Here is a 25883-nt window from a genome sequence, read left to right on the forward strand (position 1 = left end):
ATGGGTCACCATACTTGGCCACATGTCACGTCACGTCACTTAAAACTGATTGGCTAACGCTATAATAATGGATGGGATTCATTAAGCTCTTGTGGGCCTTTCTGAGAAGTTTCTGTGATCAGATTTGCCTTATTGATTTAATTTAATTTTTATGTCGGATGGGATGCCAGCAGTGCTTGAACTATCTGTTACTTTACCCCAAAACTTGGCGAAAATGTCTAAAACCATAATGAAGGTGCACCAGGCAACTCAACAGTATTCAGTGAAGTATTCAAGTATACAGTATTCAAATCAAATGAGAAGATATGTTGTGAAAAAAGGACACACACACACACACACACACACACACACACACACACACACATATATATATATATACTGTATGTACTCACTGAAACATCATAGTGAGCCAAATATTTCTCATGGGACCTTAGAGTGAGCAGAAAACAGGAGGAAATTTGCTGTATAATTTTTACTAGGTTGTGCACCAAAAACACAGACATGTTCAATTCAGACGGGCTTGAAAACACATCTGTCAAACAAAAATGTACCTGACCTCCTCAGGGTCTTATTACTAATTTGAATGAATATACCTGCATAATTCAAATGAAAAACCTCACTTTAGTGCATTATTAATCAGATTCAAATCACAACATGTCACAGTACAGTATAGGAGCATCTATAAAGTATTAAACATACAAAAAAAATATTAAACATTGAATGACAACTCAAAAAATTTTATTATAGTAACTATAGTTATATGTTATAGTAACATAAAAGAAATACAAATATTTATCAAAAATTGTAACGGTGTTATAAACAATATTATAAAAAATAGACTACATTTTTACATAAATATACTGTATATATATATATCATGCTTTGTTGATGTTAGTTTGATTTTTAAGCAAAATACACAAAGAAGATTTCTCATATTTCAGTTCATGTTTCATAAAGTCTCATGTGACAGTTTCTGAGTAATATCATGCTTCTTAGATATTAATGATGCAATGCCATACAGGTAGAATCACACTTTAAGCACTTTTTTGTTCTGCTTTTATCAACCCTGTTGCTATTGTCTGTCAATGACTTTACATCTTCTGCATCTAGAGAGAGCGTGAGAAAGTTCTCTGTTGATTCATTTGTATTTCTTACAGAAAGAATGGCGCCCGGTTTGTTCATGGTCATCTTAAATTGACTTCATTTGAAACTGTCTGTCTCTCCTTGTAATGTGTTTCTAGTTATGGTTCCTCCTGTCTTTAAGATTTGAGACATTTTCAGACACCTTCAGAATGTGTCGTTGGTCATGAAAGAGCCAAAGTAATGACACACTTAATATGATGAATGTATGACAGTCGAATTGGCTTGTAAAGATTTGTCTGTCTGTTTTTTTATTTCATTTCATTTCATTTCATTTTATTTTTGAATCATAAGCTTGGTTTTCAGATCTTTCATCAAGTCTCAATTTATTTTATATTTTTAGTTTATGTTCTAGTCTACTGCTAACCAGCATTGTTATGTCTGAAGCTGGTAATTTGAACCATTAACTTTTTGTTTTCTCATAGTCTTGCTGTGATGGACATCACTATCATGCTCCTGTCACACTTCTGTCGGTCTGTCATCTCATGGCAGGTCATCTGAAGACAATCAGGGATGGAGAGGGGAACGGAGTGAGGGAACGCAGTGAAAGATGAGTGTGAGAGGAGGAGAGGAGAACAATGTGAGGGCTGTTGAGTAAAGAATCACAGAACAGGACATTAGCCAGAAAAAGACAGACTGAGAGAGAGAATGCTGAAGACGATTGTACTAGATTACACTCTAATGGAATGAAAGGACACCTGTGGAAGATCAAATCTGAATGTGGGAATCCAAGGGTAGGGTATTAAATTGAAATGCTGTATTATATTAAATCGAATTAATGTAGAAAGGTTTTTATACCTCAAAATTAATTTAACTCGACTTTTGTCAAATTACCTCACTTAGACATCAAGCTCATTTTAATTTGCATTTGCATCAAAATGCATTTCAACAAATAACACTTATTTAAATTAGGATATTATACGATGAAATTATATAAAATGTAGTAAAATTATATAACATTTAGAATGTTAATTAATAATTAATGTCCCCTGACTCTTTCAGGTTATACGTCGTTACGCCTGTAGGTGGGACATGTGACTGTCTGAAGTCAATGAATAATTAATTAAACTGATTCGTTCAAAAACACTGATTCATTCAGGAATTAAACAAGTGATGGGCTGCATCCAAATATCCATTCTCCCACGTTTGAATGCCTGTAAATAGAAGTCAATGGATTGGAAATTGTATCAACAGTAACTAGAGGGCGGGTCTCTGCAAAGGGTCAGTTCTACTGTGGTTTGTTTGGAATGTGTTTTTGATGATGGAGGGAAAATATAGAAAGTAACTAGCAATGCTGTGTCTAAAATGCAGGTTACTTAGCATTAACGTTTTCTTTTTTATTGAACTTTTGTATAAAATAACAGCACATCCACAGGCCTAAAACAGCACTCTTGCTCATAGCTTAAATGACTTAAGTTCTTGTAATACGTTTAATATTGCTCCATTTCAGAACATTGTATTTTATTTTATTTTTTCATTGTTTCTCACTTGGTTCATAGAGAATATGCTATTGTTTGTGTGTGAGTAATGCAGGCTCTAGATGCCAGTTTTACAATGGGCAGCATTGTTAAGATACAAACACACACACACACACACACTAATATATATGCAAACAGGAGTGAATGGATACAGATGGAGAAAAAAAGGGGAAAATGATGAATAACTTTACAGTAAAGAGCCGTAATGCCTCCCAGCTTTAGCTTACATTTCAGTGCTTAGATAGCATCTCAAAAGCGCTGAGTTTAATCTATAGGGTCGTATACGTTTTCCTTTCATTTCCATCTCGCCAGCATTATAAATTCGGCTGGAGAAACGCCACTTAATAGCTAAAACGGGTGTTAGCTATATCAAGAGACTTGAGCGGTAAAACTGAAGCAGCTGCTTTTAAATTGGCCTTAATGAGACGCCGTTACTGACGCATGGAGCCCTGACACGCAACCATGCATACACACACACACACACACACACAAATCTTCGCTGCCCGAAGATGGCTCAAAGTATCTTATAAGGTCAGTGGGTTGCTTCAAAATGAATTTTTATGATTTACAACACAAACCCACATATCATACCATGTTCTCAGTGCTCTCTTTCATGTTTAGAGTCAGACACACACAAATGAGACCCTCGGCTATGTTTCAGCAGTGGGCCTTACACCTCTCTTGTTGCCATGGGTACACTCAGGAGTGTGGAATCCACCCCAGGAGTGTGTGTGTGTGTGTGTGTGTGCCCAGAACCCAACAGAGATCAGAAGAGCATCACTCTCAAGTTAAGATCGATATCTTACCCCCCACCTTTCTGAACTTCCACATCTCATCACACACAGATGAGTACTGTGCATGCCGCTCATGAGGATTAGACTGAACACGAGGACAAAAACTGTTGTCATGAAAATGAAATAATAAGGAAAGAGAGAAGAAACTGGATGGGTGTAATTGCAATTTATTTCCACTTCAGAGCCTGTGGGGTAAAAGAGAGAGAGAACGAGAAATAAAAAAAGGAAATTCTTTAATATTCACAGCCTTGAGATGAGATGAGAGCATACAGCCATACCTTCAGGTCCATGAACATAATGAGCTTTTTATTCCACCCCATGTGTATGTGAGTGAGAGAGCTTTGTGGTCAGGAATTAGGATCATCCACGTCTGAATGCTTTGCACATAGTAATCTATGTGTTCATGGAAGCATCTGCCTCTTGCTCTGTTTCTGTGTAGAAAAACTCAAGTCGTAGCTCTTCATTTACAGTATGAGAGTGAAAGAGCTGATGTCACGACACCTGCAGTCTGAGAAACCCTATTCACTGATGAACATTATTTTCAACAACACATGTCTAAAGAACAGCTCATTCAACATTGACATTATTTAAGATGTGCCACTTGAAGATGTTACTGAGACATTGACCCTTATTATATATGATCCTGACAAATACAAATTTTAATAAGAGTGTCAGAGAGTCTATAAACATTATGCTTTTAATATATAATTAAGATCTTATAAGATATAAGATATCATATAAGATATTATATGTTAAGCTGAATTTTTTACAGAAATTATAACAATTTTCAGTGTCACATGATTCTAATGAAATCATTCTAATATACTGATTTGCTGCTCAAGATACAAAAAACAGCTGTGGAGCTTAATATTTTTGTTGATATCATGATATTTAAAATAATAATAATAATCAAACGGTTAATAGAAAGTTCAAAAGAACAGAATTTATTAGAATTGTTTTATATAGATCAACAACTTGGAACCTTTTTCCGCATGATGTGGGAATGTGAAAAGGTCAAAAAAATGTGGAATGCAGTATGTACTACCTTATCAAAAATGATTGAGTACCCTATACCGGTGAACTCTGCTGTAGTACTATTGAATGACGATTCTGCGTTGAGTTTTTCAAAGTTGCAAAAAATGATTTGGCTTGCCGGGTTGACATCTGCCAAAAAATTGTTAGCACAACACTGGCTCCCTCTACATACTTTGGATATGTACAAGTGGCTAATGCAACTTCAAGACATTATTATGTTAGAAATATCCAGGGCTCGGGTGAATATGGCACAACTTTCTACATTGCAGATCTGGACTATAGCTGCTGAGTAGATATCCAAATATATTACACAGAACAATGACTTGGACTTAGAATGATGCGGGTGTTTTGTTTTTTTTCACGGAAATTCATGTTTCAGGATCCCTGTGATTTTTTCTGTTAACTCTGTTATGTATTTATGGGGGTAGAATTGTTGCTTTATTCCAAATAAATAGATTATGATCCACAAATAAATGTAAAGAGATTAACAAAAATTAAACATATTGACGAATAAATAGAGTGAGATCCACAAATAAATCTTAGCGTTTCACAAACATGAAATAAATTCACAAATAAATAAAATGCAATTTGCAAATAAAAAACATATTCACAAATATCTTTTTAAGTCACAAACACAACTTTGCCTGGCATTCATTTGTGAATCACTCGTTGTGCATTTGTGGATTTTGAAACGCTTCTAGCGTCGAGACACACACCAATCCACAAGTACGTGGACTCCACCCACCGTCTACTTAAGCCAATCAGATAACAGCCACTCTTCGCTGACCAATCGTACTCGATGCTAGAAATGTTTCAAAATCCACAAATGCACAGCCAGCAATCCACAAATGGGTGCAGCGATCTACAAATGCACGGGACGCGATTCACAAATTAATGCCAGGCAAAGTTGTGTTTGTGACTTAAAAAGATATTTGTGAATATGTTTTTTAATCGCAAATCTCATTTTATTTATTTGTGGATCTAATTCTATTTATTCGTCAATATGTTTAATTTGTGTTAATCTCTTTACAATTATTTGTGAATCATAATCTATTTATTTAGAATAAAGCAACAATTCTACCCCCATATGTATTCAGTGTGCTCCCCATTGTAAGAATGGGTTGAAGAGGGAGGGCCGGATGATGTTGAATTGAGATGTTACATTGTTTTCATTCTGACTTGTTTGCTAAAAAAAAAATTGTTTTATATATAAATAGTCTTTACTGTCACCTTTTATCAATTTGATGCATCGTTGCTATCTTGATTTCTCAAAAAAAGAAAGAAAGAAAGAAAGAAAGAAAGAAAGAAAGAAAGAAAGAAAGAAAGAAAAACATCTAAAATGTCTTTAAAAGGGCACCTAACGAGAAAACAAGAAGGAAAAAAAAAATATTGCATGGCCGCTTAGAACTTCCGTAGTAAACAGTGATCAGAATAAAACATAATTTTGTCAGCTTTCTGTCATCTAAAATGTAAGTTCGTCACGCTGCTTACACCATTTTGTGAAAAAATAAAATAAAAAATACAGCATCATAGGTTGTTGCCTTTTTTTTATTATTGTATTTATTTATTTATTTATTTGTCATTTTATAATACCAAAAATAACTCAAGACACTTTGGTGTAGTCATAGTTTATTAGCATTAAAGGGCACCTATTATGCAAAATCCACTTTTACATGGTGTTTGGACATAAATGTGTGTTGGCAGTGTGTGAACACAACCACCCTACAATGATAAAAATCCACCCCCTCCTCATTTTGTAATCCCCTTTACACCAAGTCAGTCTCACTAGTCCTGCCGTTTTGATTCTCATGCAGTGTGACGTCACATTGCATAGGGCCGGGCCACGGGGTTTGATTGACAGCCCTGCATTGCTATAGTTTCCGTCCTCAGCAGTTATACGCTGTCCTTCGTTTTCTCTGTGCTCGAGCAGCTGTAACGTCAACAATGTCTCGTAAGTCCCCTTTACACCAAGTCAGTCTCACTAGTCCTGCCGTTTTGATTCTCATGCAGTGTGACGTCACATTGCATAGGGCCGGGCCATGGGGGTTGATTGACAGCCCTGCATTGCTATAGTTTCCGTCCTCAGCGGTTATACACTGTCCTTCGTTTTCTCTGTGCTCGAGCAGCTGTAACATCAACAATGTCTCGTAAGCAATCCCGATGCTCTGTGTTTGGATGTAAGACTGAACATAAGAGTCTTCATTTTCTCCCAACATCTGAGCTGCTGAGGTCGCTGTGGATTTCTTTCATTTTTCAAGGTAATGCGCCTCAAAATCTACCTAAATACGTGTATCACTCCATACTCCTTTGTGAATGTCATGTCGTTATAGTGCTTAGCGTTTTAACTGTATTTGTGTGCGTACATTGCAGTATTTTTTAAATGATCAGCGCCTCTGTAACATCGCACTGTTTCATCCCACTTTCAGTGCATTTGGCTTCCCATATGTACAGCTGAACACCGGTTTCTCGAGCAGCTGTAACGTCAACAATGTCTCGTAAGCAATCCCGATGCTCTGTGTTTGGATGTAAGACTGAACATAAGAGTCTTCATTTTCTCCCAACATCTGAGCTGCTGAGGTCGCTGTGGATTTCTTTCATTTTTCAAGGTAATGCACCTCAAAATCTACCTAAATACGTGTATCACTCCATACTCCTTTGTGAATGTCATGTCGTTATAGTGCTTAGCGTTTTAACTGTATTTGTGTGCGTACATTGCAGTATTTTTTAACTGATCAGCGCCTCTGAAAGTGGGATGAAACAGCGCGATGTTACAGTGCATTTGGCTTCCCATATGTACAGCTGAACACCGGTTTTCTCGCTCTCAGTTAAGTTGCTTCTACTGGCTGTTTATTTCTGTAGATATGCAATGCAGAGAGAAATATGCGCGACGCCCTCTTCTGGAGACGGGGCGGGAATATGAAGCTAATTTGCATTTAAAGCGATACACTCCAAAACAGCTCTTTTTTAGACACACCACAAAAATGGCATTTTCCAGCTGTTATAATAAATTATCTGTTGAATATTTGGGGCTGAAACTTCACAGACACTTTCTGGGGATACCCACGACCAATATTACATCTTGTAAAAAGGGGCATAATAGGTGCCCTTTAAATGATACATAAATACATACATACAGGGGCGTAATTTCCACTGGGGACAGGGGGGACATGCCCGTCATCACCACGGAGGAGCAGGACCGAGCAGGGCACAGACACACGCGTCACTAAAAATAGTTCACTGAAAGTTCTAATGAGCAGGTATCGTTGCGGCACAGTCAACGATGAAACGCCAGAAGCAGCAACAGATGACTTTAATGTCATCATGGATGAAAAGAAAGAAAGAAAGGAGATGTGAGTTGGTTGATTCAGTAAATTAGCTCAGGTCAGGATAATCATATTTTCTGTCTACACCTGTTAATGTTAGTCTACGTTGACTGAGCTAACGTTAACATACACTGTTGCTAGGTAACAGACTGTTGTTAGCTAAATAATTAATGTAGAAGAGTGGTTCCCAAACTTGGGTACGTGAGGCAACAGAGGGGGTACGCGAACAAAATGCTGAGATTTGCGGTGTTTCATGAATGAATCGTTCGCAAAAGTAATTGATTCAATGATTCATTTATAAATACAGCCACTTGCTTCGTTACTGAATGAACAAATGACTCGATGACTCACGCATTAAGACAGTGACTTACCGCCACCTACTGGAGGTTTTAGTATTTAAAAGAATCACTTTTCACTTTTTTATCATCATTGCATATTATTAATCTATTGAACTTTTTAAAAAAAACATTAATATTCTATTTATAAAGATACAAAATGTATTGGAAAGTCAATTTAGGGGGCATATATTATCCTTTAATGGAAAAGGTGCAGTCTAAGTGGAAGAGAGGGGGTAGCCTACGCAGAAGATTCAATATTCAAGATTTTGATTTGTCACATACATGGTTATATAGAGAATATATGACCAGCAGTGAAATGTAAGTCAGGTCCGCTCCATGGACAGTGGAATTTTTAAAGAATACAAACACAAGAAAATTATATATAAATATAGGTATGGAAAAAAGATTTTAAAAAATAAGATTAAAATAAAATGCGCAGGACAGTATACTGTAGACTTAATAAATATTAAGATGAGCAGGAATGTACACGAGAAGAATGTGCTAACAGGTTGTACAGGGTAGTTACATAGCAGCAATAAAAAAAGTGAATAAATAAAATATTACAGAAATTGCTGTGTGCAAGTGGCAATGTCAGTATATTAAGTGTCTTACTGATAATTAAGTGAAGTCATTACTAGCTAGGTAACAGACTGAACAGAAATGCCTCAGGGGATACTCCACTCTAAAAAGTCTGGGAATCACTGATGTAGAATATTCTGTCCAGTGCAACAAGTGATTAATTTAATATTTTCAGGTACAGTGATTAGTTTGAAATAAAAGTTTGTTTAACAGTGGAAATTGAGTCTCACATTATTTAAACATCATTCAAAACATTAATGGTGAACATTTTCGACTTTATAAAATGATTCTCTCAAGTCTTGGCGATCGGCCCCTATTAAACAATAAAGAAAGTAAGACATCTTTTTCTTATAGGCCTACATAGTTAGTAGCCTACTATTCTTTTTGGCAGAATTGATCATTAATCAACTTAATTATTTCCTGGATTTTGTATCACCATAGTCCCTAAATGTATGTACATGCAGGAAATGGGATTCAAATCGAAAACATTTTTCCCCCATTTTGTGTCCCCCCCCCCACTTCTCAAACCAAAGTTACACCCTTGCATACATAGTATAGTGTTTAATGTAAAATTATGGGTGGGGCTACCTATTTTGACACTGCAGATAAAAAACAAAGCTACTTACAAAATGTTCACAACATGTGGCTGGTTGGAACAAAAACTCAAGGAAATTACATGGAAGAGAGCTTTTATTGATTGTCACTTTATCATCTGATTAAGACACGTTGTAACAGCATTAATGAACAAAAATTCTATCAGTCTGTCTGTCTCTCTCGTACACATGCACACATGCACACATGCTACAATATGCTGTGGCGTTTGTAAATCAATGGAGCAGCATGTAATATCTCTGACTGCTAATGATCGATCACTGAGGCCTTGTTGTTACGTTGCATTAGTTTGAGACCAACTGCCGACAGGCGCTTTTAAACTAATCTGGTCTACTGGGAGGTCTTCATCCTTTCATCTTTCATCCCATCGATTGGGCCAGTTTAAACACGCATGCGTTTATTAGTGAAAATGTACTCAACTGGAGAATATACCTCTCATTCACATATAATTGCTGTAATTTAATTAACATTTGTACATTGACAACATTATACCAAAAGGAATCAATGATGTCACTTACCAATGAATAAGAATATTACAATTAATATGGCCTTAATTTGCATAAACTAATTATATATTACATTAATATAATATTCAGACAAGATATGTGAATATGATTTACATTTTTATCAAGTCACCTTTATTTCACAACCCAACTTCTATAGCGCTTATAGCGCTACAGATTGTGTCAAAGCAGCTTCACAGTGATAATCATGAAAATAGCAGAATGAATTATGGAAACTCAACTATAAAAACAGTCCAGATTCTGCAGTAGCCCTGTTGAAAAAAAATAAATAAAAATAAAAATTATATATATATATATATGGGAGTTAGGTATGTTTTGAAGCATGTCAGCTTGTTTGAGGTGGATTAAGCTGGTCATGTGCTGGTCCTAAGCAACTAGCTCCTGCTCAGGACCAGGGCCGGAGTGGGACATATTTTCAGCCCTGGTTTCATAGCTTAGACCGGCCCACTTTAGTTCATGATTGACTATATTAAAATAATGTAATTAAAACCTCAGTATATAAGTCTGCTGTTCTCAACAGCCTTATAATTCATTGTATTTTTCTATAGCTTTCGTATTGATGTTAAAATCTTAACTTCAGAAATGGAAAATAGTGGGGAAAGAGTGGGGCTACTGTGAGTGCAGGCAGCCTATAGGGGCAGCATATTTCAATCCAGTGGCATGACAACACTGCAGCCCTCGTGGCCCAAAATACAGACCGGCCCACCAGGAATCCTTCCTGTGCTCCCAATTAGCCAATCGGGGCCTGCTCAGGACCAACTCATAAGCAGCTTATAACCAGCTCAGGACCAGCTTAAACCAGATGCCATGCTTCAAACCATACCTAACCAGCATATGCTGGCTTTTTCAATAGGGAAAACATTTACATAACATTAGTGAAAATAACATTTTCAACACTCATTTTAAAGGGGTTTAATGGCAATTGATGTATGACACTGGTTGTGTGCTTGAGGAAAAAATTAATAAATAAAACAATAAAGTGATAGAAAAAAATGTCAGGGTTTTGGTTAGAGGCTCTTGAGCTGCCAAGCTGTGTCCTCTGTATAGCCAGCTATACAGAGAACTGTCACTCTATTAATCTACACTCACACTATTAATGTCACTCATGTATATTGAAAAATAGTCCTCCTCATGTAAAGCGCATGGGACTGACTGATTCCACAGCTGAATTTGACTGTGACATTAGCATGTTGCTAAGCTAACAACATGCAAGACAGCACACCAGGTTTTAGAACAGAGCCATTGTGTAGAGTGTGCCCTCTATAAATGTTTCAACATTGTTTTGCTCTCATGTGCTCTTTGTGCAAACTATATTCTATATTCATTGCGTGTAATGTGGCAGATAAAATATCTAATATCTAATATAAGAATATACTAACTATCTGTAGTCTCTCTCTCTCTCTCTGTGTGTCTTTCTCTCTTTGTCTGTCTCTGTTTGGCATCAGCCCTACAGCACACTTGTTTGTTTCATACTACAGGTGGATGGGCTGATCTCATCCTAATATTCATTCATCAGTGGTGTATGTGTTTGTGTGTGTTGGAGAGAGCAATCTCCTCTCATAACAAAGAGAACAAGTCTCCATTGTCTTTTTCGTATGGATGGGCTACAGGCTGTTATATGTGAAATAACCGTGTGTATGTGGTGTGTGTGTGTGTGTGTACACCTTATGGCATACTTTATTCTAGCAGCACTCAGGCTGATGAAAACAATTTTTCTCTATCTTCTCTGTCTTCCCCTCTCTCACTCACACACACACATGCAGGTATATGATGACAACAGGACAATGCCGAATGTGTGTGTGGAGTTAAACAGCCTGTAGCTGTAAGATAGGACGACATATCTGCTGTCCGACCCAGAACATTCCTGTAATGTAAGAATGACGTTGAACTAGGACACTTCACACATACACACACAAGTCAAACCTCAGTTTAAGCTACATATCTGTAGTGTGTGTGTGTGTGTGTGTGTGTGTGTGTTGGGGGGGCTTACTTGGTTACTTGGGTGTGTGAGACTCATCAAACTAGTGTGAGTGTGTGGGAACCTCTCACAATAATCGGAAGAGCGGTGTAACATTACACCTAACTGCTGTGTCCAGTAACACACACACTCTCTTTCTCTCTGTCCCGCAAATGCACCGTCACTCAAAACCCCAAACACACAGTTTCACCCCGAACCCTTCAGGTAGACCGCCAGTGTCATATTACGGTGTCTGTGAGAAAACACTCACTAAAGCTGTGTACAGTCCTGAGCTCTGCTTGCGGTAAGGACACCGATAGAGCGCTCATCTGATACAATCACAGAAAGGTGTAGGGTATCCAAAGTTCTGAACAATACACTGGATTTTGGGGTTTTATTTTAAAAACTCCAGATTCTTGTACAGATTATGTGCACTGTAAAAAAAAAAGAAGAAAAAAATCGGTGACATTTATGGTAAAATACCAGCAGCTGTGGTTACCAGAACTTTACCGTAAAAAAATTATGGTAGCAACATTTTAGGTTTTACAGATTTAACTTCACAGTAAAAAAACATATTTCATTAACTGACATAATGTTAATATACCAACCTACTAAAGTACTAATATCTGTTTGTAACATTGTAATACACTGATTAGAAAGAATCAAAGCTCATCACAAACAGCTTTTCCATAAGTTGAGAAGGGAAATACTAATATATAGAAGGTGCACAGTGTCACTCACACTAAATGCCTAAAAGCCATCATGGCAACACACATGATACTGAATTATGCAATAAACATTCATTTAACACCATTAGATGTAAGATAAAACCCTATTGTGCACAACTGACAAGGAAAAAAACTAAAATGAAATAAAGTGAAGTGAAGTGCCATGCACGGAATTCTGGGAATTATAATTTAGTTTTTCACTGTAAATTACTATGAAAACCCATAACTTTAACAGTATTGTACTGTAAAATTACATTAATAGTAATTACAATTATTCACAATATATAGTACGGAAACTTACTGTTAACCAATTAACAGGTTTTTGCTGTTTGTACTATTCACTTATTCCCACTCGGTTTGTAAACCGCTGCACTAGAACATATAGAAACCCTCTGAAGCTGCATACTGTCTGCAGAGGTTAACATCAAAGTGAATCTAGCAAACATAAAGAAGCCCTCTGGCACATAGTCACGTGCAAGACTCTAGAAATGTTAAATCAGATAAAAAAAGAAAATACTTTAATATTGCAATTTGCAATTGAAAAGGTGATACAACTATTTACATTATTTTCAATACCTACATTTCATTCAATAAACGTAATCACCAGAAATATTGGTAGGGATTATTTAGTAGTCTAAACCCAAGCATGCTATGCATTTACACTCAGTTATACCTGTACTTCAGCCCAGTTACTAAATACCTCCATTTTTTGAACATTTGGGGTAAAATGGAGTCCAACAGAGATGTGTGAATGATTATCTATCTTCATTTGTTAGGGTTAGATGATATGCCTGACATATTCTTGACTTTTACACAAAACATCTTTGTTATCTCTCATACCGTAAACAGGGCTTAAAACTTTAAGAGTTCATTTTGACCGACAGCTCTATTAAATGTGTTTATATTTGAGTGGTGTGTTGTAGAGGGCTGGTGGATTATAGTCTCTATAGAATTGCACATATAATGTTATGCTGATACATAATGCACATATACCATAAACACCTGTGGTTAGCATGGTAACCATCTCCACATATGTTGTGTTTATATGACCTCTGATCTCAGAAAAAGACCAAATACGGCATGACTTATGTGCAGCTATAGTGATAAAAATAAAAAGTTGAGCTTGTGTTGGTATAAATTTATGGAACTGCTCAGACTGTTAAACTAACAGCACTACTATTAAAAGTCTCATTGGCCACATATACACACATGCAGTTTTCACTCCTTTTCTGAGTGTTTATCCTTTATACACACAAAGATTAGATATTTATGAGAGTTGACAATCAAATTGTGCATGCAATAGCTACACCAACATGAAATGAGAAAAAGGGCTTTACATTTTATTGATTGAAAATTCAATAATAAATAAAATAATATCTCCAAAAATGACAAAAAAATTAAGTTTTTCAAGGCTGTAATATCTCTCTTCTGTGCACGCAAGTTTTAGGTTTGCATAACAATAGCATCTTAAATGCAGTTAATTCAGCTCTAGTTCAGTTCAAATGAAATTAATTCTTTATACCAATACATTATAAACTGCTGTTGCAACTTTGGCTTCATATTTTGATTTATGAGTTTTATAGTTGAGCCAAACTCATCTGTCACAGGTTTAGATAATGAGAGATCAAAACGTTGCAATATCACTATCACCCGTTGAGACTCCTGTGTTCTGTGCACACACAGAATTATCATTTTATGTGATTCACTCCTACATTTAAATGCGTTTGTCACTCCCAAAACTTTGCAGCGTGCATGCGGTGTTTCTTACCTCTACTTCCGTCTACAACACACACCCACACACACATTTGCATTTGCTATTGTGTAGCTTCCATCATCTCTCAGTCTAAAGCTGACTGAAGTGTGACTAAACACATTTCCATAAGTCTCATCTCTCTACGGCACGTAATCTTCCTCTGTCTCTCTGGCTTTCAGATCACTTTAGCTTCTTTGTTTGTGAATGTTCAGTATTCATTGTCTTCAAAATATGGAGATCTTCACACAGTATGGGATCGATCAGACTTTTATGGCAGTGGTCCTCGGAGCTTTAATTGTTTACGATGGTGGAGAAGAGTTTATACGGATCAGGAACCGTTTACATGTCTCACAGTGCTGCTAGAATTTTCATAAAATATTCATGTGTGCTAAAGATTCAAACACACAATATATTATGGTGCACGATGGAGACAACTGGAGCGTATGTGAATTTTCCTGATTAAGTAATACACAGAGCTCTCTTAAAGGGATAGTTCACCCAAAAATGAATATTATATCATTTTTTAATTTATCCTCATGTCATTTTTCTGTGGAACATAAAAGCAAATAATTTGAAGAATATTGGCAACTAAACAGTTTTAGTTATTGGTCACTTCCACTTTAGGGACAAAAAATAAATATTTAATGTTCCACATAAAAACATCTGTGGTTTGGAATGACACGAGAGTAAGTAAATGATTTTCAAGTGAACTATCCTTTAAAGCCACAGTGTGTAATTTCATAGCCACTAGTAGCACCAAAAACAATGGCTGCATCTGAAATCACATACCCTCTGAGTACTTGCAACTGTAAACAAGTGTATTCTATATAATATGACTGTGTGTAGTATGAATGTGATCCAGACGAACTTCATCCATCATGTTGTCATTGTCATTTAAGCTATACAGCATCAATTGTGTCACTTCACTGCCATTCACAAGGCATCATGGGGTAGGTAGGTGTCTTTGGATGCACATTTCAACATTTAGCAAGAAGTAGAACATCTGGATTCAGTCGCATGTACTGTTTTATGAAAACTGTGAATTTGGACATGCTACTGTTTTCACATTCTGTTTTTCCCCTATGTATATTCGGATGCAGCCAATGACTGTTTCCAAACAGGTTTCCCAAATATTGCCTTTGACTCAGGAAACAGGTAGCGCCGCCTCAAACTCACGCCATAGGTTGAGCCATTTTAACATCCAAAATATTACACACAGCTTAAAGGTAAACCAAACATTTAATGGCATGGCAGACAAATGAAAGAAAGAGAAATATAGACAGAAAAGGACACAGATGTCAAGCAGAAGAGAGATGATGGGTGTCAGGATTATGAACTATTCTGTGTGTGTTTTTGCCCCTGTGACCCAGTTTCTTAACACAATCATGTTGATTGTGTTAATTTGATTCCTGCCTTCCTTTCAGTTCTTGTTTGTCGGGTCCTTGTTCTCGGTTTTCATGTGGATTATGAAAGACGGTGTTATTCAAGTACTCCTCGTTTCCGCGTTCCTTGCTCCCCGAGTGAATTGTGACAAAGGGATGGACAGAGAAGCAATTAGTCTAATCCCATAAAATTCAAACACAGAACATACATAATATATACAGCAGCTCCAGGTCTGTACTTATACTCTAGTATAGGCTTATAATTTATTTATTTATCAAAGCTCAACTTTAAGAAAGCTCGGAAGATGATGATAATATTAATGAATCACTTAATTTAACTCATGTTTTAGACTCCATGATGACTGTTTTGATTTGAATTTGAACAAGATTGTTTTTGTTCTGGACTGTTTTGGACATCTACACCAACAGGACGAACAGACACAAGGATGCTTTTACAAGGCAGTTTGTAACTTAATAGCAAGATTTACCATTAATCTACCTGCAAACGATCCCAAACCCAACTTTAAAGAGATTAAACAACATCTGTAGTACAGCTGTCAAGTACAAATGAAAGGAAAGAAGACAAAGAGATCACTGGAGAACCTGAGGAAATCGAACATGTATGAAGAGAAGAAAAACATACAAAATTGCAAATGGACTTTGAAAATAGACTTTTTCAAGACTGTCTCCCTTCCAACTATGCAAGTTGTAGGTTTGCATAGCATTAGCAAGTACTTTTTTTAATAGTAATTTTGTAATGTGCTATTGTTATTTGTATTAGTTTTTTAAATAATTTTATTTAGCTTACATTTTTTTCTGTTTTGTTTTTAGTAATTTTAGTGCTTCAACTTATTTTATTTCACTTAGTTGCAAATTAAGGCAACCGTTCTATTTTCTCATTCTCCAAGTTAAGTTTAAGTTTTCAAGGTAAGTCTCTCAACTTTCAGTTCAATTAACAAAAAGTTTTAGCTTTAGTTAACAATAACAACACTGTAGAAAAAGAATCACAAACTCCTCTTTGGTCACGTAGGAGGCTGTAGCAAATAAAGCATGCACAAACGTATACTTTAATACTCCACCAAAAATAGTACTTTGAAAGACTTGGAACCTTTTTGTTTTCAATGTACTATCGGTTGTTACATATTCTAATCTCTCTTTGTTTGTGGAGAAGAAAATCTTCATGCAGGTTAACAGAATTTGTTGTACCTGTCAGCATCTGCTTTAGGCTTTTTATGTACATATGGTTGTACTCACAGCACACAAACACAAAACTGACATGTTTATGGACCGGAGAAATCGACGCAGTAACGGAGATCAGAACAGAGGACCCTGGGAAAAGTCAGAGGTCACCGACAGCTGTCACCCTTCACATTAACACCTCGAGATGTGAAGATGATTCTGATCGGACACGGTGGTCCCCTGGGGCACAGGTACAGGAAGAGAGAGAAAGTCTGTCATCAGATGGGTCAACTGTACAACAGAGACAAGCCTGAAGACAGTTAGTGATGGGACGTCCGACTCATTTCCGCAAATTGACTCTTTGAACAGTCTGTGTCAACAAACCTGTTCAAAAAAATGTTTCAACAGTTCTTTTAAGTCATCAACAGTGTGTAAAGCCATATGTTGTCAAAAAATTGTATTACTTAATTTTCAGTAAAGCTTTATTAATAAGGCTGTTTATTGTAATAAAAATAATACAAATATTTGTTAAAAATTATTTAATAATGATGGGGGGAAAATTCTCAAGAATTTTATTCTCGAACATGTATGAAGAGAAGAAAAACATACAAAATTGCAAATGGACTTTGAAAATAGACTTTTTCAAGACTGTCTCCCTTCCAACTATGCAAGTTGTAGGTTTGCATAGCATTAGCAAGTACTTTTTTTAATAGTAATTTTGTAATGTGCTATTGTTATTTGTATTAGTTTTTTAAATAATTTTATTTAGCTTACATTTTTTTCTGTTTTGTTTTTAGTAATTTTAGTGCTTCAACTTATTTTATTTCACTTAGTTGCAAATTAAGGCAACCGTTCTATTTTCTCATTCTCCAAGTTAAGTTTAAGTTTTCAAGGTAAGTCTCTCAACTTTCAGTTCAATTAACAAAAAGTTTTAGCTTTAGTTAACAATAACAACACTGTAGAAAAAGAATCACAAACTCCTCTTTGGTCACGTAGGAGGGTGTAGCAAATAAAGCATGCACAAACGTATACTTTAATACTCCACCAAAAATAGTACTTTGAAAGACTTGGAACCTTTTTGTTTTCAATGTACTATCGGTTGTTACATATTCTAATCTCTCTTTGTTTGTGGAGAAGAAAATCTTCATGCAGGTTAACAGAATTTGTTGTACCTGTCAGCATCTGCTTTAGGCTTTTTATGTACATATGGTTGTACTCACAGCACACAAACACAAAACTGACATGTTTATGGACCGGAGAAATCGACGCAGTAACGGAGATCAGAACAGAGGACCCTGGGAAAAGTCAGAGGTCACCGACAGCTGTCACCCTTCACATTAACACCTCGAGATGTGAAGATGATTCTGATCGGACACGGTGGTCCCCTGGGGCACAGGTACAGGAAGAGAAAGTCTGTCATCAGATGGGTCAACTGTACAACAGAGACAAGCCTGAAGACAGTTAGTGATGGGACGTCCGACTCATTTCCGCAAATTGACTCTTTGAACAGTCTGTGTCAACAAACCTGTTCAAAAAAATGTTTCAACAGTTCTTTTAAGTCATCAACAGTGTGTAAAGCCATATGTTGTCAAAAAATTGTATTACTTAATTTTCAGTAAAGCTTTATTAATAAGGCTGTTTATTGTAATAAAAATAATACAAATATTTGTTAAAAATTATTTAATAATGATGGGGGGAAAATTCTCAAGAATTTGATTCTTTCATCAAGGTTTTTTTCGTCATTATGGACCTATCAGGTTTTTTGACTTCATGTTCTTATGAAATTATCACTATTAATTGTAATTTTTAAAAAACATGCTTGTCGTAGAAGAGGCATATACATTTTTAAATTGCATTCATACATATTTATATATAAAATAATGAGTGTCATGGGTTTCCATGTTTTATGAGGACATTCCATACATGTAATGGTTTTTATACTGTACAAACTATATAGTTTTTCTCTTAACCATACCCTTAAATGTAACCCTTTAAATAAATAAATAAGAATGATTTGTCAGCTTTTTTCCTCATGGGGACCAAAAATATCCCCACAAGATCTAATATTTTGGGTATTACTATGCTATTATGTAATATAGCAAATACTAGGTTCAATACCAGGACCACACACACACATAGTCAGTCATATTCCTTGTGTCTCAGTTCACTACTGCAGTGGTTCCCAACCCTGGTCCTGGAGGCACCCCAACACTGCATGCTTTGCTTGTCTCCTTAATCAAACACACCTGATTCAGGTCATCAGCTCATTAGTAGAGATTCCAAGACCTGAAACTGATGTGTCAGAGAAAGGAGACATGCAAAATGTGCGGTGTTGGGGTGCCTCCAGGACCAGGGTTGGGAACCACTGCACTACTGCATGATCACACACACTGTTGGGTCACATTGCCCCTATTCAGACAGGAAATGACAGAAACATGGTATGATGGGAAAATGTAAAATATATGCCAATCAATTTGACAAGCATGTGACAGAATGCAAATGAAAGAGGCTGTCCTCACACACTTTGTGTGTGTGTGTGTGTGTGTGTGTGTGTGTGTGTGTGTGTGTGGTGTGCAATTGGGCTGTTGGTAAAACCCATCCCTAGCTGAGTCAGTGTTTGTAATTGTGTTTGTGTTTATTAAATTGATATTGAGCGAAATGTTCTCTTGCAGAGTCTCAAACAACATTATGCACAGCTTTCAGTATCTGACCTCATCACAAGACAAAAAGAAAGATAAAGCTGTTGAGGTGACACTCTGCGAGAGAGAGAGAGAGCAGACAGGTTAATGATAAAAAAACACACTGGGACTGAAAAAAGCTGAGAGAGAAATATAATAAGTGAACATGTAGAAGCAAATTGAACAGAAAATGTTCAATCATCCCCTCATTCTCTCTCTCTGTATTGATCTTTTTCTTTTGACTGATGAAGTCAAGCAGAGATGATAAACAGATGCTGATGGTTTTCACTGTTAGCACAGCTCTGACACTCTGACAGAGTGTTTGATGGAGAAGAATTGCGTGAAGATGCATTTTAAGAGTCAGACCATCCTGAAACCAAGCTGGAATGCTGAGAATTGGATTTAAAAAAACTCAGCTGGACCTGCCTCTCTCATATTCTCATATTCAGAGTTCTCAACATTGGCATCAAATTAAAATACATCTTTTAGTCTAAAGAATGAATATTTATGATACTGTGTCAGATTTTCAAATAGATTCAAGCAGAAAGGAGCTGTACTCGCAGGTAACAAATTTTGGTTATAAAAACATTGTGAGAACATTGTTTTGAAATGTTTTGAAAATGTTGAAATGTCCTGTTTTCTTACCGGGATTATAACGTTATTCAAAGGTTATAAAAATGATTCTTACAGTGTTCTACTAATTTTAATTTTTACCCAAAATAGGTAAAAGATATTTTGATGTTTATTTTGATTTTCTAAGAATGATAAAATGTCCAGTTTTCATGTTGTGATTTGAATGTTATTTAAAGGTTACAAAAAACATTTCTTAGAATGTCACCCAAGTACAAATAACATCATAAGGATGTTTAGGTTGTTTTAACATTTTCTCTCAACATTATTAGAACATATGAATAAAGCTATAAGAACGCACCATTCACATTATTTTAAGAATGTTGTCCTAATTTATATAACATTACTTAAAGTTTGGAGTACATTGAGTGACACAAATAGTTCACACATAGTGTGCAAATGGGCTGATATTTCTAAAGTACACTTGTCATGACACAAACACACAGTCAAACTTCATTTGATAGTGTGCACGAAGACACAGACACTTCCGACACATGAAAGTTTGAACACACTTTCAATATACTTTGAAAAGCTATGCATTCGACTAGCGTTCATGTCAAAACTGAAGTATATTTGGGCTTTACTTGTCTAATAGGGATTATGGAGGAAGTAATGAAGGAAGAAAAAAGGACGAGAGCTCACACTCTTTGATTTTGGATGGCTGTGTTGTTGGATGTTGATGACACGAGAGCTGCGTCAGACTTAATGATGATGAAAGGAACCTTTCTTCTTCAGACCATGTGCTGGTGTGCATGCCAGCACTTTTATACACACACACTCTCACCCACAGACACACACACACACAGGTTTGTTTTTATGGTTTATGGTGACTCTCCATAGGTGTAATGGTTTTTATACTGTACAGATCGTATATTCTATTGCCCTACACCAACCCTACCCCGAAACCTACCCCTTACAGGAAACTTTCTGCATTTTTAGATTTGCAAAAAACTAATTCTGAATTATTTATAAGCCTTTTGAATAACGGAGACACTGAAAATGTCCTCATAAATCACCTTCTCGTTGTAATACCTATGTCATACCCATGTTATTATACAAATGTGTGTCCTCATAAACCACATAAACATGCACACACACACACACACACCATCCAACAGGGTTCAGAGCTCTTGGCTCAAGGTGTTGGTTTGAGGTAAATTTGCTCAGAAAGTGTGTATATGGGCACTTTTGCATGTGTAGAATTTGCAAGAGAGCTACTGTGAATCAATGTAAGTCACTTTGGATAAAAGCAGCTGCCAAATTTATGAAGGAAAAAAGAAGTGCTTGTGTGGGAGACTCATTAAATTCTGAATCAGATGAAACATTTTTATTTTGTATTGATAGTGTTCAAAGTTAACAATGAAGATCTGTCAGTGGCAGAAGTTCTTCTACACATCTCAACAGCCAAGTCTGCAAAATCAGTATGTATTCCTAAATAATCCGTCGGCTGCATCAGACCAGCCCCTGCAGGTCTGAATGTGAAACCACAGCAAAACACATTTGTCAATAGCATACAGGCCTCAGGATTAGGAAACTGATTTCTCAAGTGGCTAAACCAGAACGAAGGGAAGTTTTGTCAATTAGTAAATGGAGTAAATGGAGTTAGAGGAGGTCTGATCGATCGTTCCACCATTCCCTGAGCATACACACAAAATCATCCAGAAACAGACCAGGAAAAATAACTAATTTGAGCTGACTAGAACTTCAGAAAGTTCTTTTGCAGAACCAAAGGCCTGCAGCAGTAAGCTATATAGTGAGAGGAAAAGAAAAGGCTGAACTATCAGAACAGTAAACTGAAGGGTAAAGAAATGGCTATCTGCCACGTTTCAAGTCAATAAATATCAAATGACTTAATGATTAGTCATTAGGGACTGCCACCAGAATAAAAGAAACCTTTTTCTGTCAGGATCATCTCAACAATGGCTTCATCAGATAAAGCTGAACTCGATTCATGCCTGAACATCAACACTTCCAGAATCTCAATGGAATCAATAATCACATTTTCATAATCCATAATACAGTGTTTCCCCACCGATCCCAGATCTCATCAGTATCTCATTATAGCGTCTCCATTGTCTCGTTGGAGAGTCGAGCGACGTCTCGCTTGTACCATCTCATCTGAATATATCAGAGATTCCCTGATGGCTCAAAGAGTGTTTTGTGCATGTGGAGAACTGTGTTATTCTGTTGAGCGGAGTCATTCTTTAAACCAATTACTCTAGACGCTCAGCGACATGCAGATGAAGTGAGGGAACCATCAAGAGGGCCAAAGGAGGAGAGAGGGATGGAGAGAGACGCCATCACTTAGGTTTTGGAGAGAGATAAAACAGAATGAGAGCAGAAGAGAGACACTCTCAGGCTATGTTCAGAATGAATGCATTCATGTGCGGCATATTCTGTACACTGCCTACATTGTAAAACACTGCATATAGGCCTACAGAATGCAATAATAATGTTACATGATAATAGGTTGGATGTTTAATCTAATTAAAATGTGTGAAATGTATTTTTAAAAATGTAGTTTTACCACAAAAAATATATATAAAGTAAAAAAAAATTATAAAAATAAATTCAATTATGTAGCTAATTAAGCTACATTCCCAGTGACCATGTAGCATTGCTAGTTTTCATATTATTTATCTTTTCAGTAAAAACTCTGCTAGGTGGCTGTGCACAATGTTATATTTCCCTACCACTATTTCAGCAACGAAGTCCTGTGTCCGGAATTTTCTTTCGTCTTTTAGAAACAGAATTAGCAATGCCCGGTTCATGGAAGAATCATTCTTATGAGTCGGTTCCTAGCAAAACGGTATGGTTTCCCAAAAGCATCGTAAGCCTAAGTTTATCATAACTCCATTGGTTTCAATGGGTCTACAGTGTACTTAAGCTTACGATGCTTTTGGGAAATGTAGCCCTGGACAGGATCGCGATTCAGTCTGAATCAATCGGACAGTTCACTCGTTTAGAGCAGTTTTAAAAAAAAGTTTTTTAAATCTGTAAAACGGTGACGATAAACTTCAGAACCAAAAGAACAAAAACAGCACTGAATGACGTGAATATTTTACCTTATATTTTACCAATCAATTCAAACTAACATTCAAATCCATTCGTTTGACAGAAATGAATGAACGACTCAGGTAGGCTAGATGTTTACACGTATTAAATCTAATTATAATTTCATTGTCATTTTTCTTATTTAGGCATACAGTGTACAGGCCTACATATTGTGCATAGTTTATATGCATTCATAAGAGCAGTATAATGCTTCGGTTTCCCCCACAATCCAAAGACATGCAGTATAGGTGAATTGGACAAAAGTAAATTGGCCGTAGTGAGTGAGTGTGTGTGTGAATGAGTGAGTGAGTGTGTCCCAGCACTGGGGTTGCACGAGTTAGTGCACTCTCAGGGCTGGGTTGTGGCAGGAAGGGCATCCGGCGTAAAACATGGGCCAAATCGGTTGTGCGGATCACTCCGCTGTGGCGACCCCTGATAAAAAGGGAGCAAGCCGAAGGAAGAGAGAGAGAGAAAAGAGCAGTATAATATTATGCTACAGTGTTCTGCACATCATGTCAGCTTTGGTCTGGTGAACTGATGTGATCTTGACACAGCCATTTGGAGATGGAGGAATGGCAGAGGCCATATGGCTGAATTACATACGGCAGATGAGAGAGTCTGTGATTTCAGAAGGAGGTGGAGGGCAAGAGAGCGATAGAATAATATTACTCAAGAGAAGAGAACAGACCTTCAAGACATTAAGAGGCAGGAAATAGCCTCACTCAGTCCTGTCAGGGACTGAGGCTGACCCTTAAAGTGACTCTTTTTAACACACAATTCCTCAAGACACTGTTTGACCTGTTTTAGTAAGTCGTGATGGTATAAATGAACTAAATGAAAGAAATAAAAGACTGAACCACACTCACACACAGAGGTGCAAATATCCTCAGCTGTCTGACACAGCTGCACTGATAGTGCCTTGCAAAGTTGGCTTCATAGGGTATTCAGCCGTCCTTAGAGAGATTCAAGGTCCTGTATAGAGTGCATGTTCAGTCTGAAGGCCACTTACATAGATATGTATAGATGCCATATTTGACCACTCCAGATACCTTGACGCATCCGCCTCATCACATGGCTCATGTATCACAGGCCATGGAAACAGTCGCTAATGAGGCATCTACGTATATAAATCTATGAGTGTATAGGCCTACTGATATTTAACTTCACAGAAACAAGAAAGAGAAATAGCAGTGCACAAAATGCAACTGTTAAAATGCTGTTATTATCAAGATCATGGAGTACATAACGGCTAAGACGACACATACATAATAGAATTTAATCAAATTTTATTATTTTCATATTAAGCACTGCAACAGTTATCAGTTTTAGCGATATAGGGAATGACAAATTAATATTCTAAATTAATAAATAAAGTGTAATTTATATGAAAAAATATATGACATTTTTCTTGCGCACCAAAACAAAATATTAGAATTCAATGTGACACTGAAGCTGAAAATGTAGCTTTGCCATCACAGGTGAGAATTTAAAGCAGCAGATGAGTGTGCGTTTACAGATGATATCATTCGCTGGTGTGAATGCTAATATTGTTATTTTAGTTATCTTTAAATATATCGTTCTTGGTGTGAACGGGGCTTAACCCTCACCCAATTCCTGAAGCACAACTGAAAAACATACTTTAAAGAAAGGTTTTGAAGGATTTAGTAAACTTCTGAGGACTTATTGACACTTCTCTAACCCCTGCCTGACAGACCAATACTACTTTAGCAGCTGTCCACCAACATCCACCACATTATCAGACTTATTTTTCTCTTCTAATGCATATCTGTAGAGGACCTCTGTGTTTGGATAGTTTAGGAGTAATTTTACAAAAAATTTAAAATTAATAATAATAACAGTTTAGGAAATAAACTGAAATTAAACTAAACTGTTACACTGGATACTAAAGTTTTATACCTGCCATTTATACTGCGGACAGAGAGAACAATAGACAGACATAATTTAAATTTTCATGTTAATTTTAATGTGATTTTTAATTATTTTATATATATATTAAATTAATATACACACACGCACACTCACACACATACATACATACATACAAATATATACCGATAGATAGACAGACAGACAGACAGACAGACAGACAGACAGACAGACAGACAGACAGACAGACACATAGATAGACAGACAGACAGACAGACAGACAGACAGACAGACAGACAGACAGACAGACAGACACATAGATAGACAGACAGACAGACAGACAGATAGACAGATAGACAGATAGATAGATAGATAGATAGATAGATAGATAGATAGAGAGATAGACAGACAGAAAGACAGACAGACAGATACATAGATAGACAGACAGACAGACAGCCAGACAGACACATAGATAGACAGACAGACAGATAGACAGATAGACAGATAGATAGATAGATAGAGAGATAGACAGACAGAAAGACAGACAGACAGATACATAGATAGACAGACAGACAGATAGATACATAGATAGACAGACAGACAGATAGATACATAGATAGACAGACAGACAGATAGATACATAGATAGACAGACAGACAGATAGATACATAGATAGACAGACAGACAGATAGATACATAGATAGACAGACAGACAGATAGATACATAGATAGACAGACAGACAGATAGATACATAGATAGACAGACAGATAGACAGATAGATAGACAGATCGATAATTTTTTTTAAAGAAAT

Source organism: Sinocyclocheilus grahami, unplaced genomic scaffold (assembly GCF_001515645.1).
Source record: "Sinocyclocheilus grahami isolate Dianchi unplaced genomic scaffold, SAMN03320097.WGS_v1.1 scaffold547.1, whole genome shotgun sequence".
NCBI lineage: Eukaryota > Metazoa > Chordata > Actinopteri > Cypriniformes > Cyprinidae > Sinocyclocheilus > Sinocyclocheilus grahami.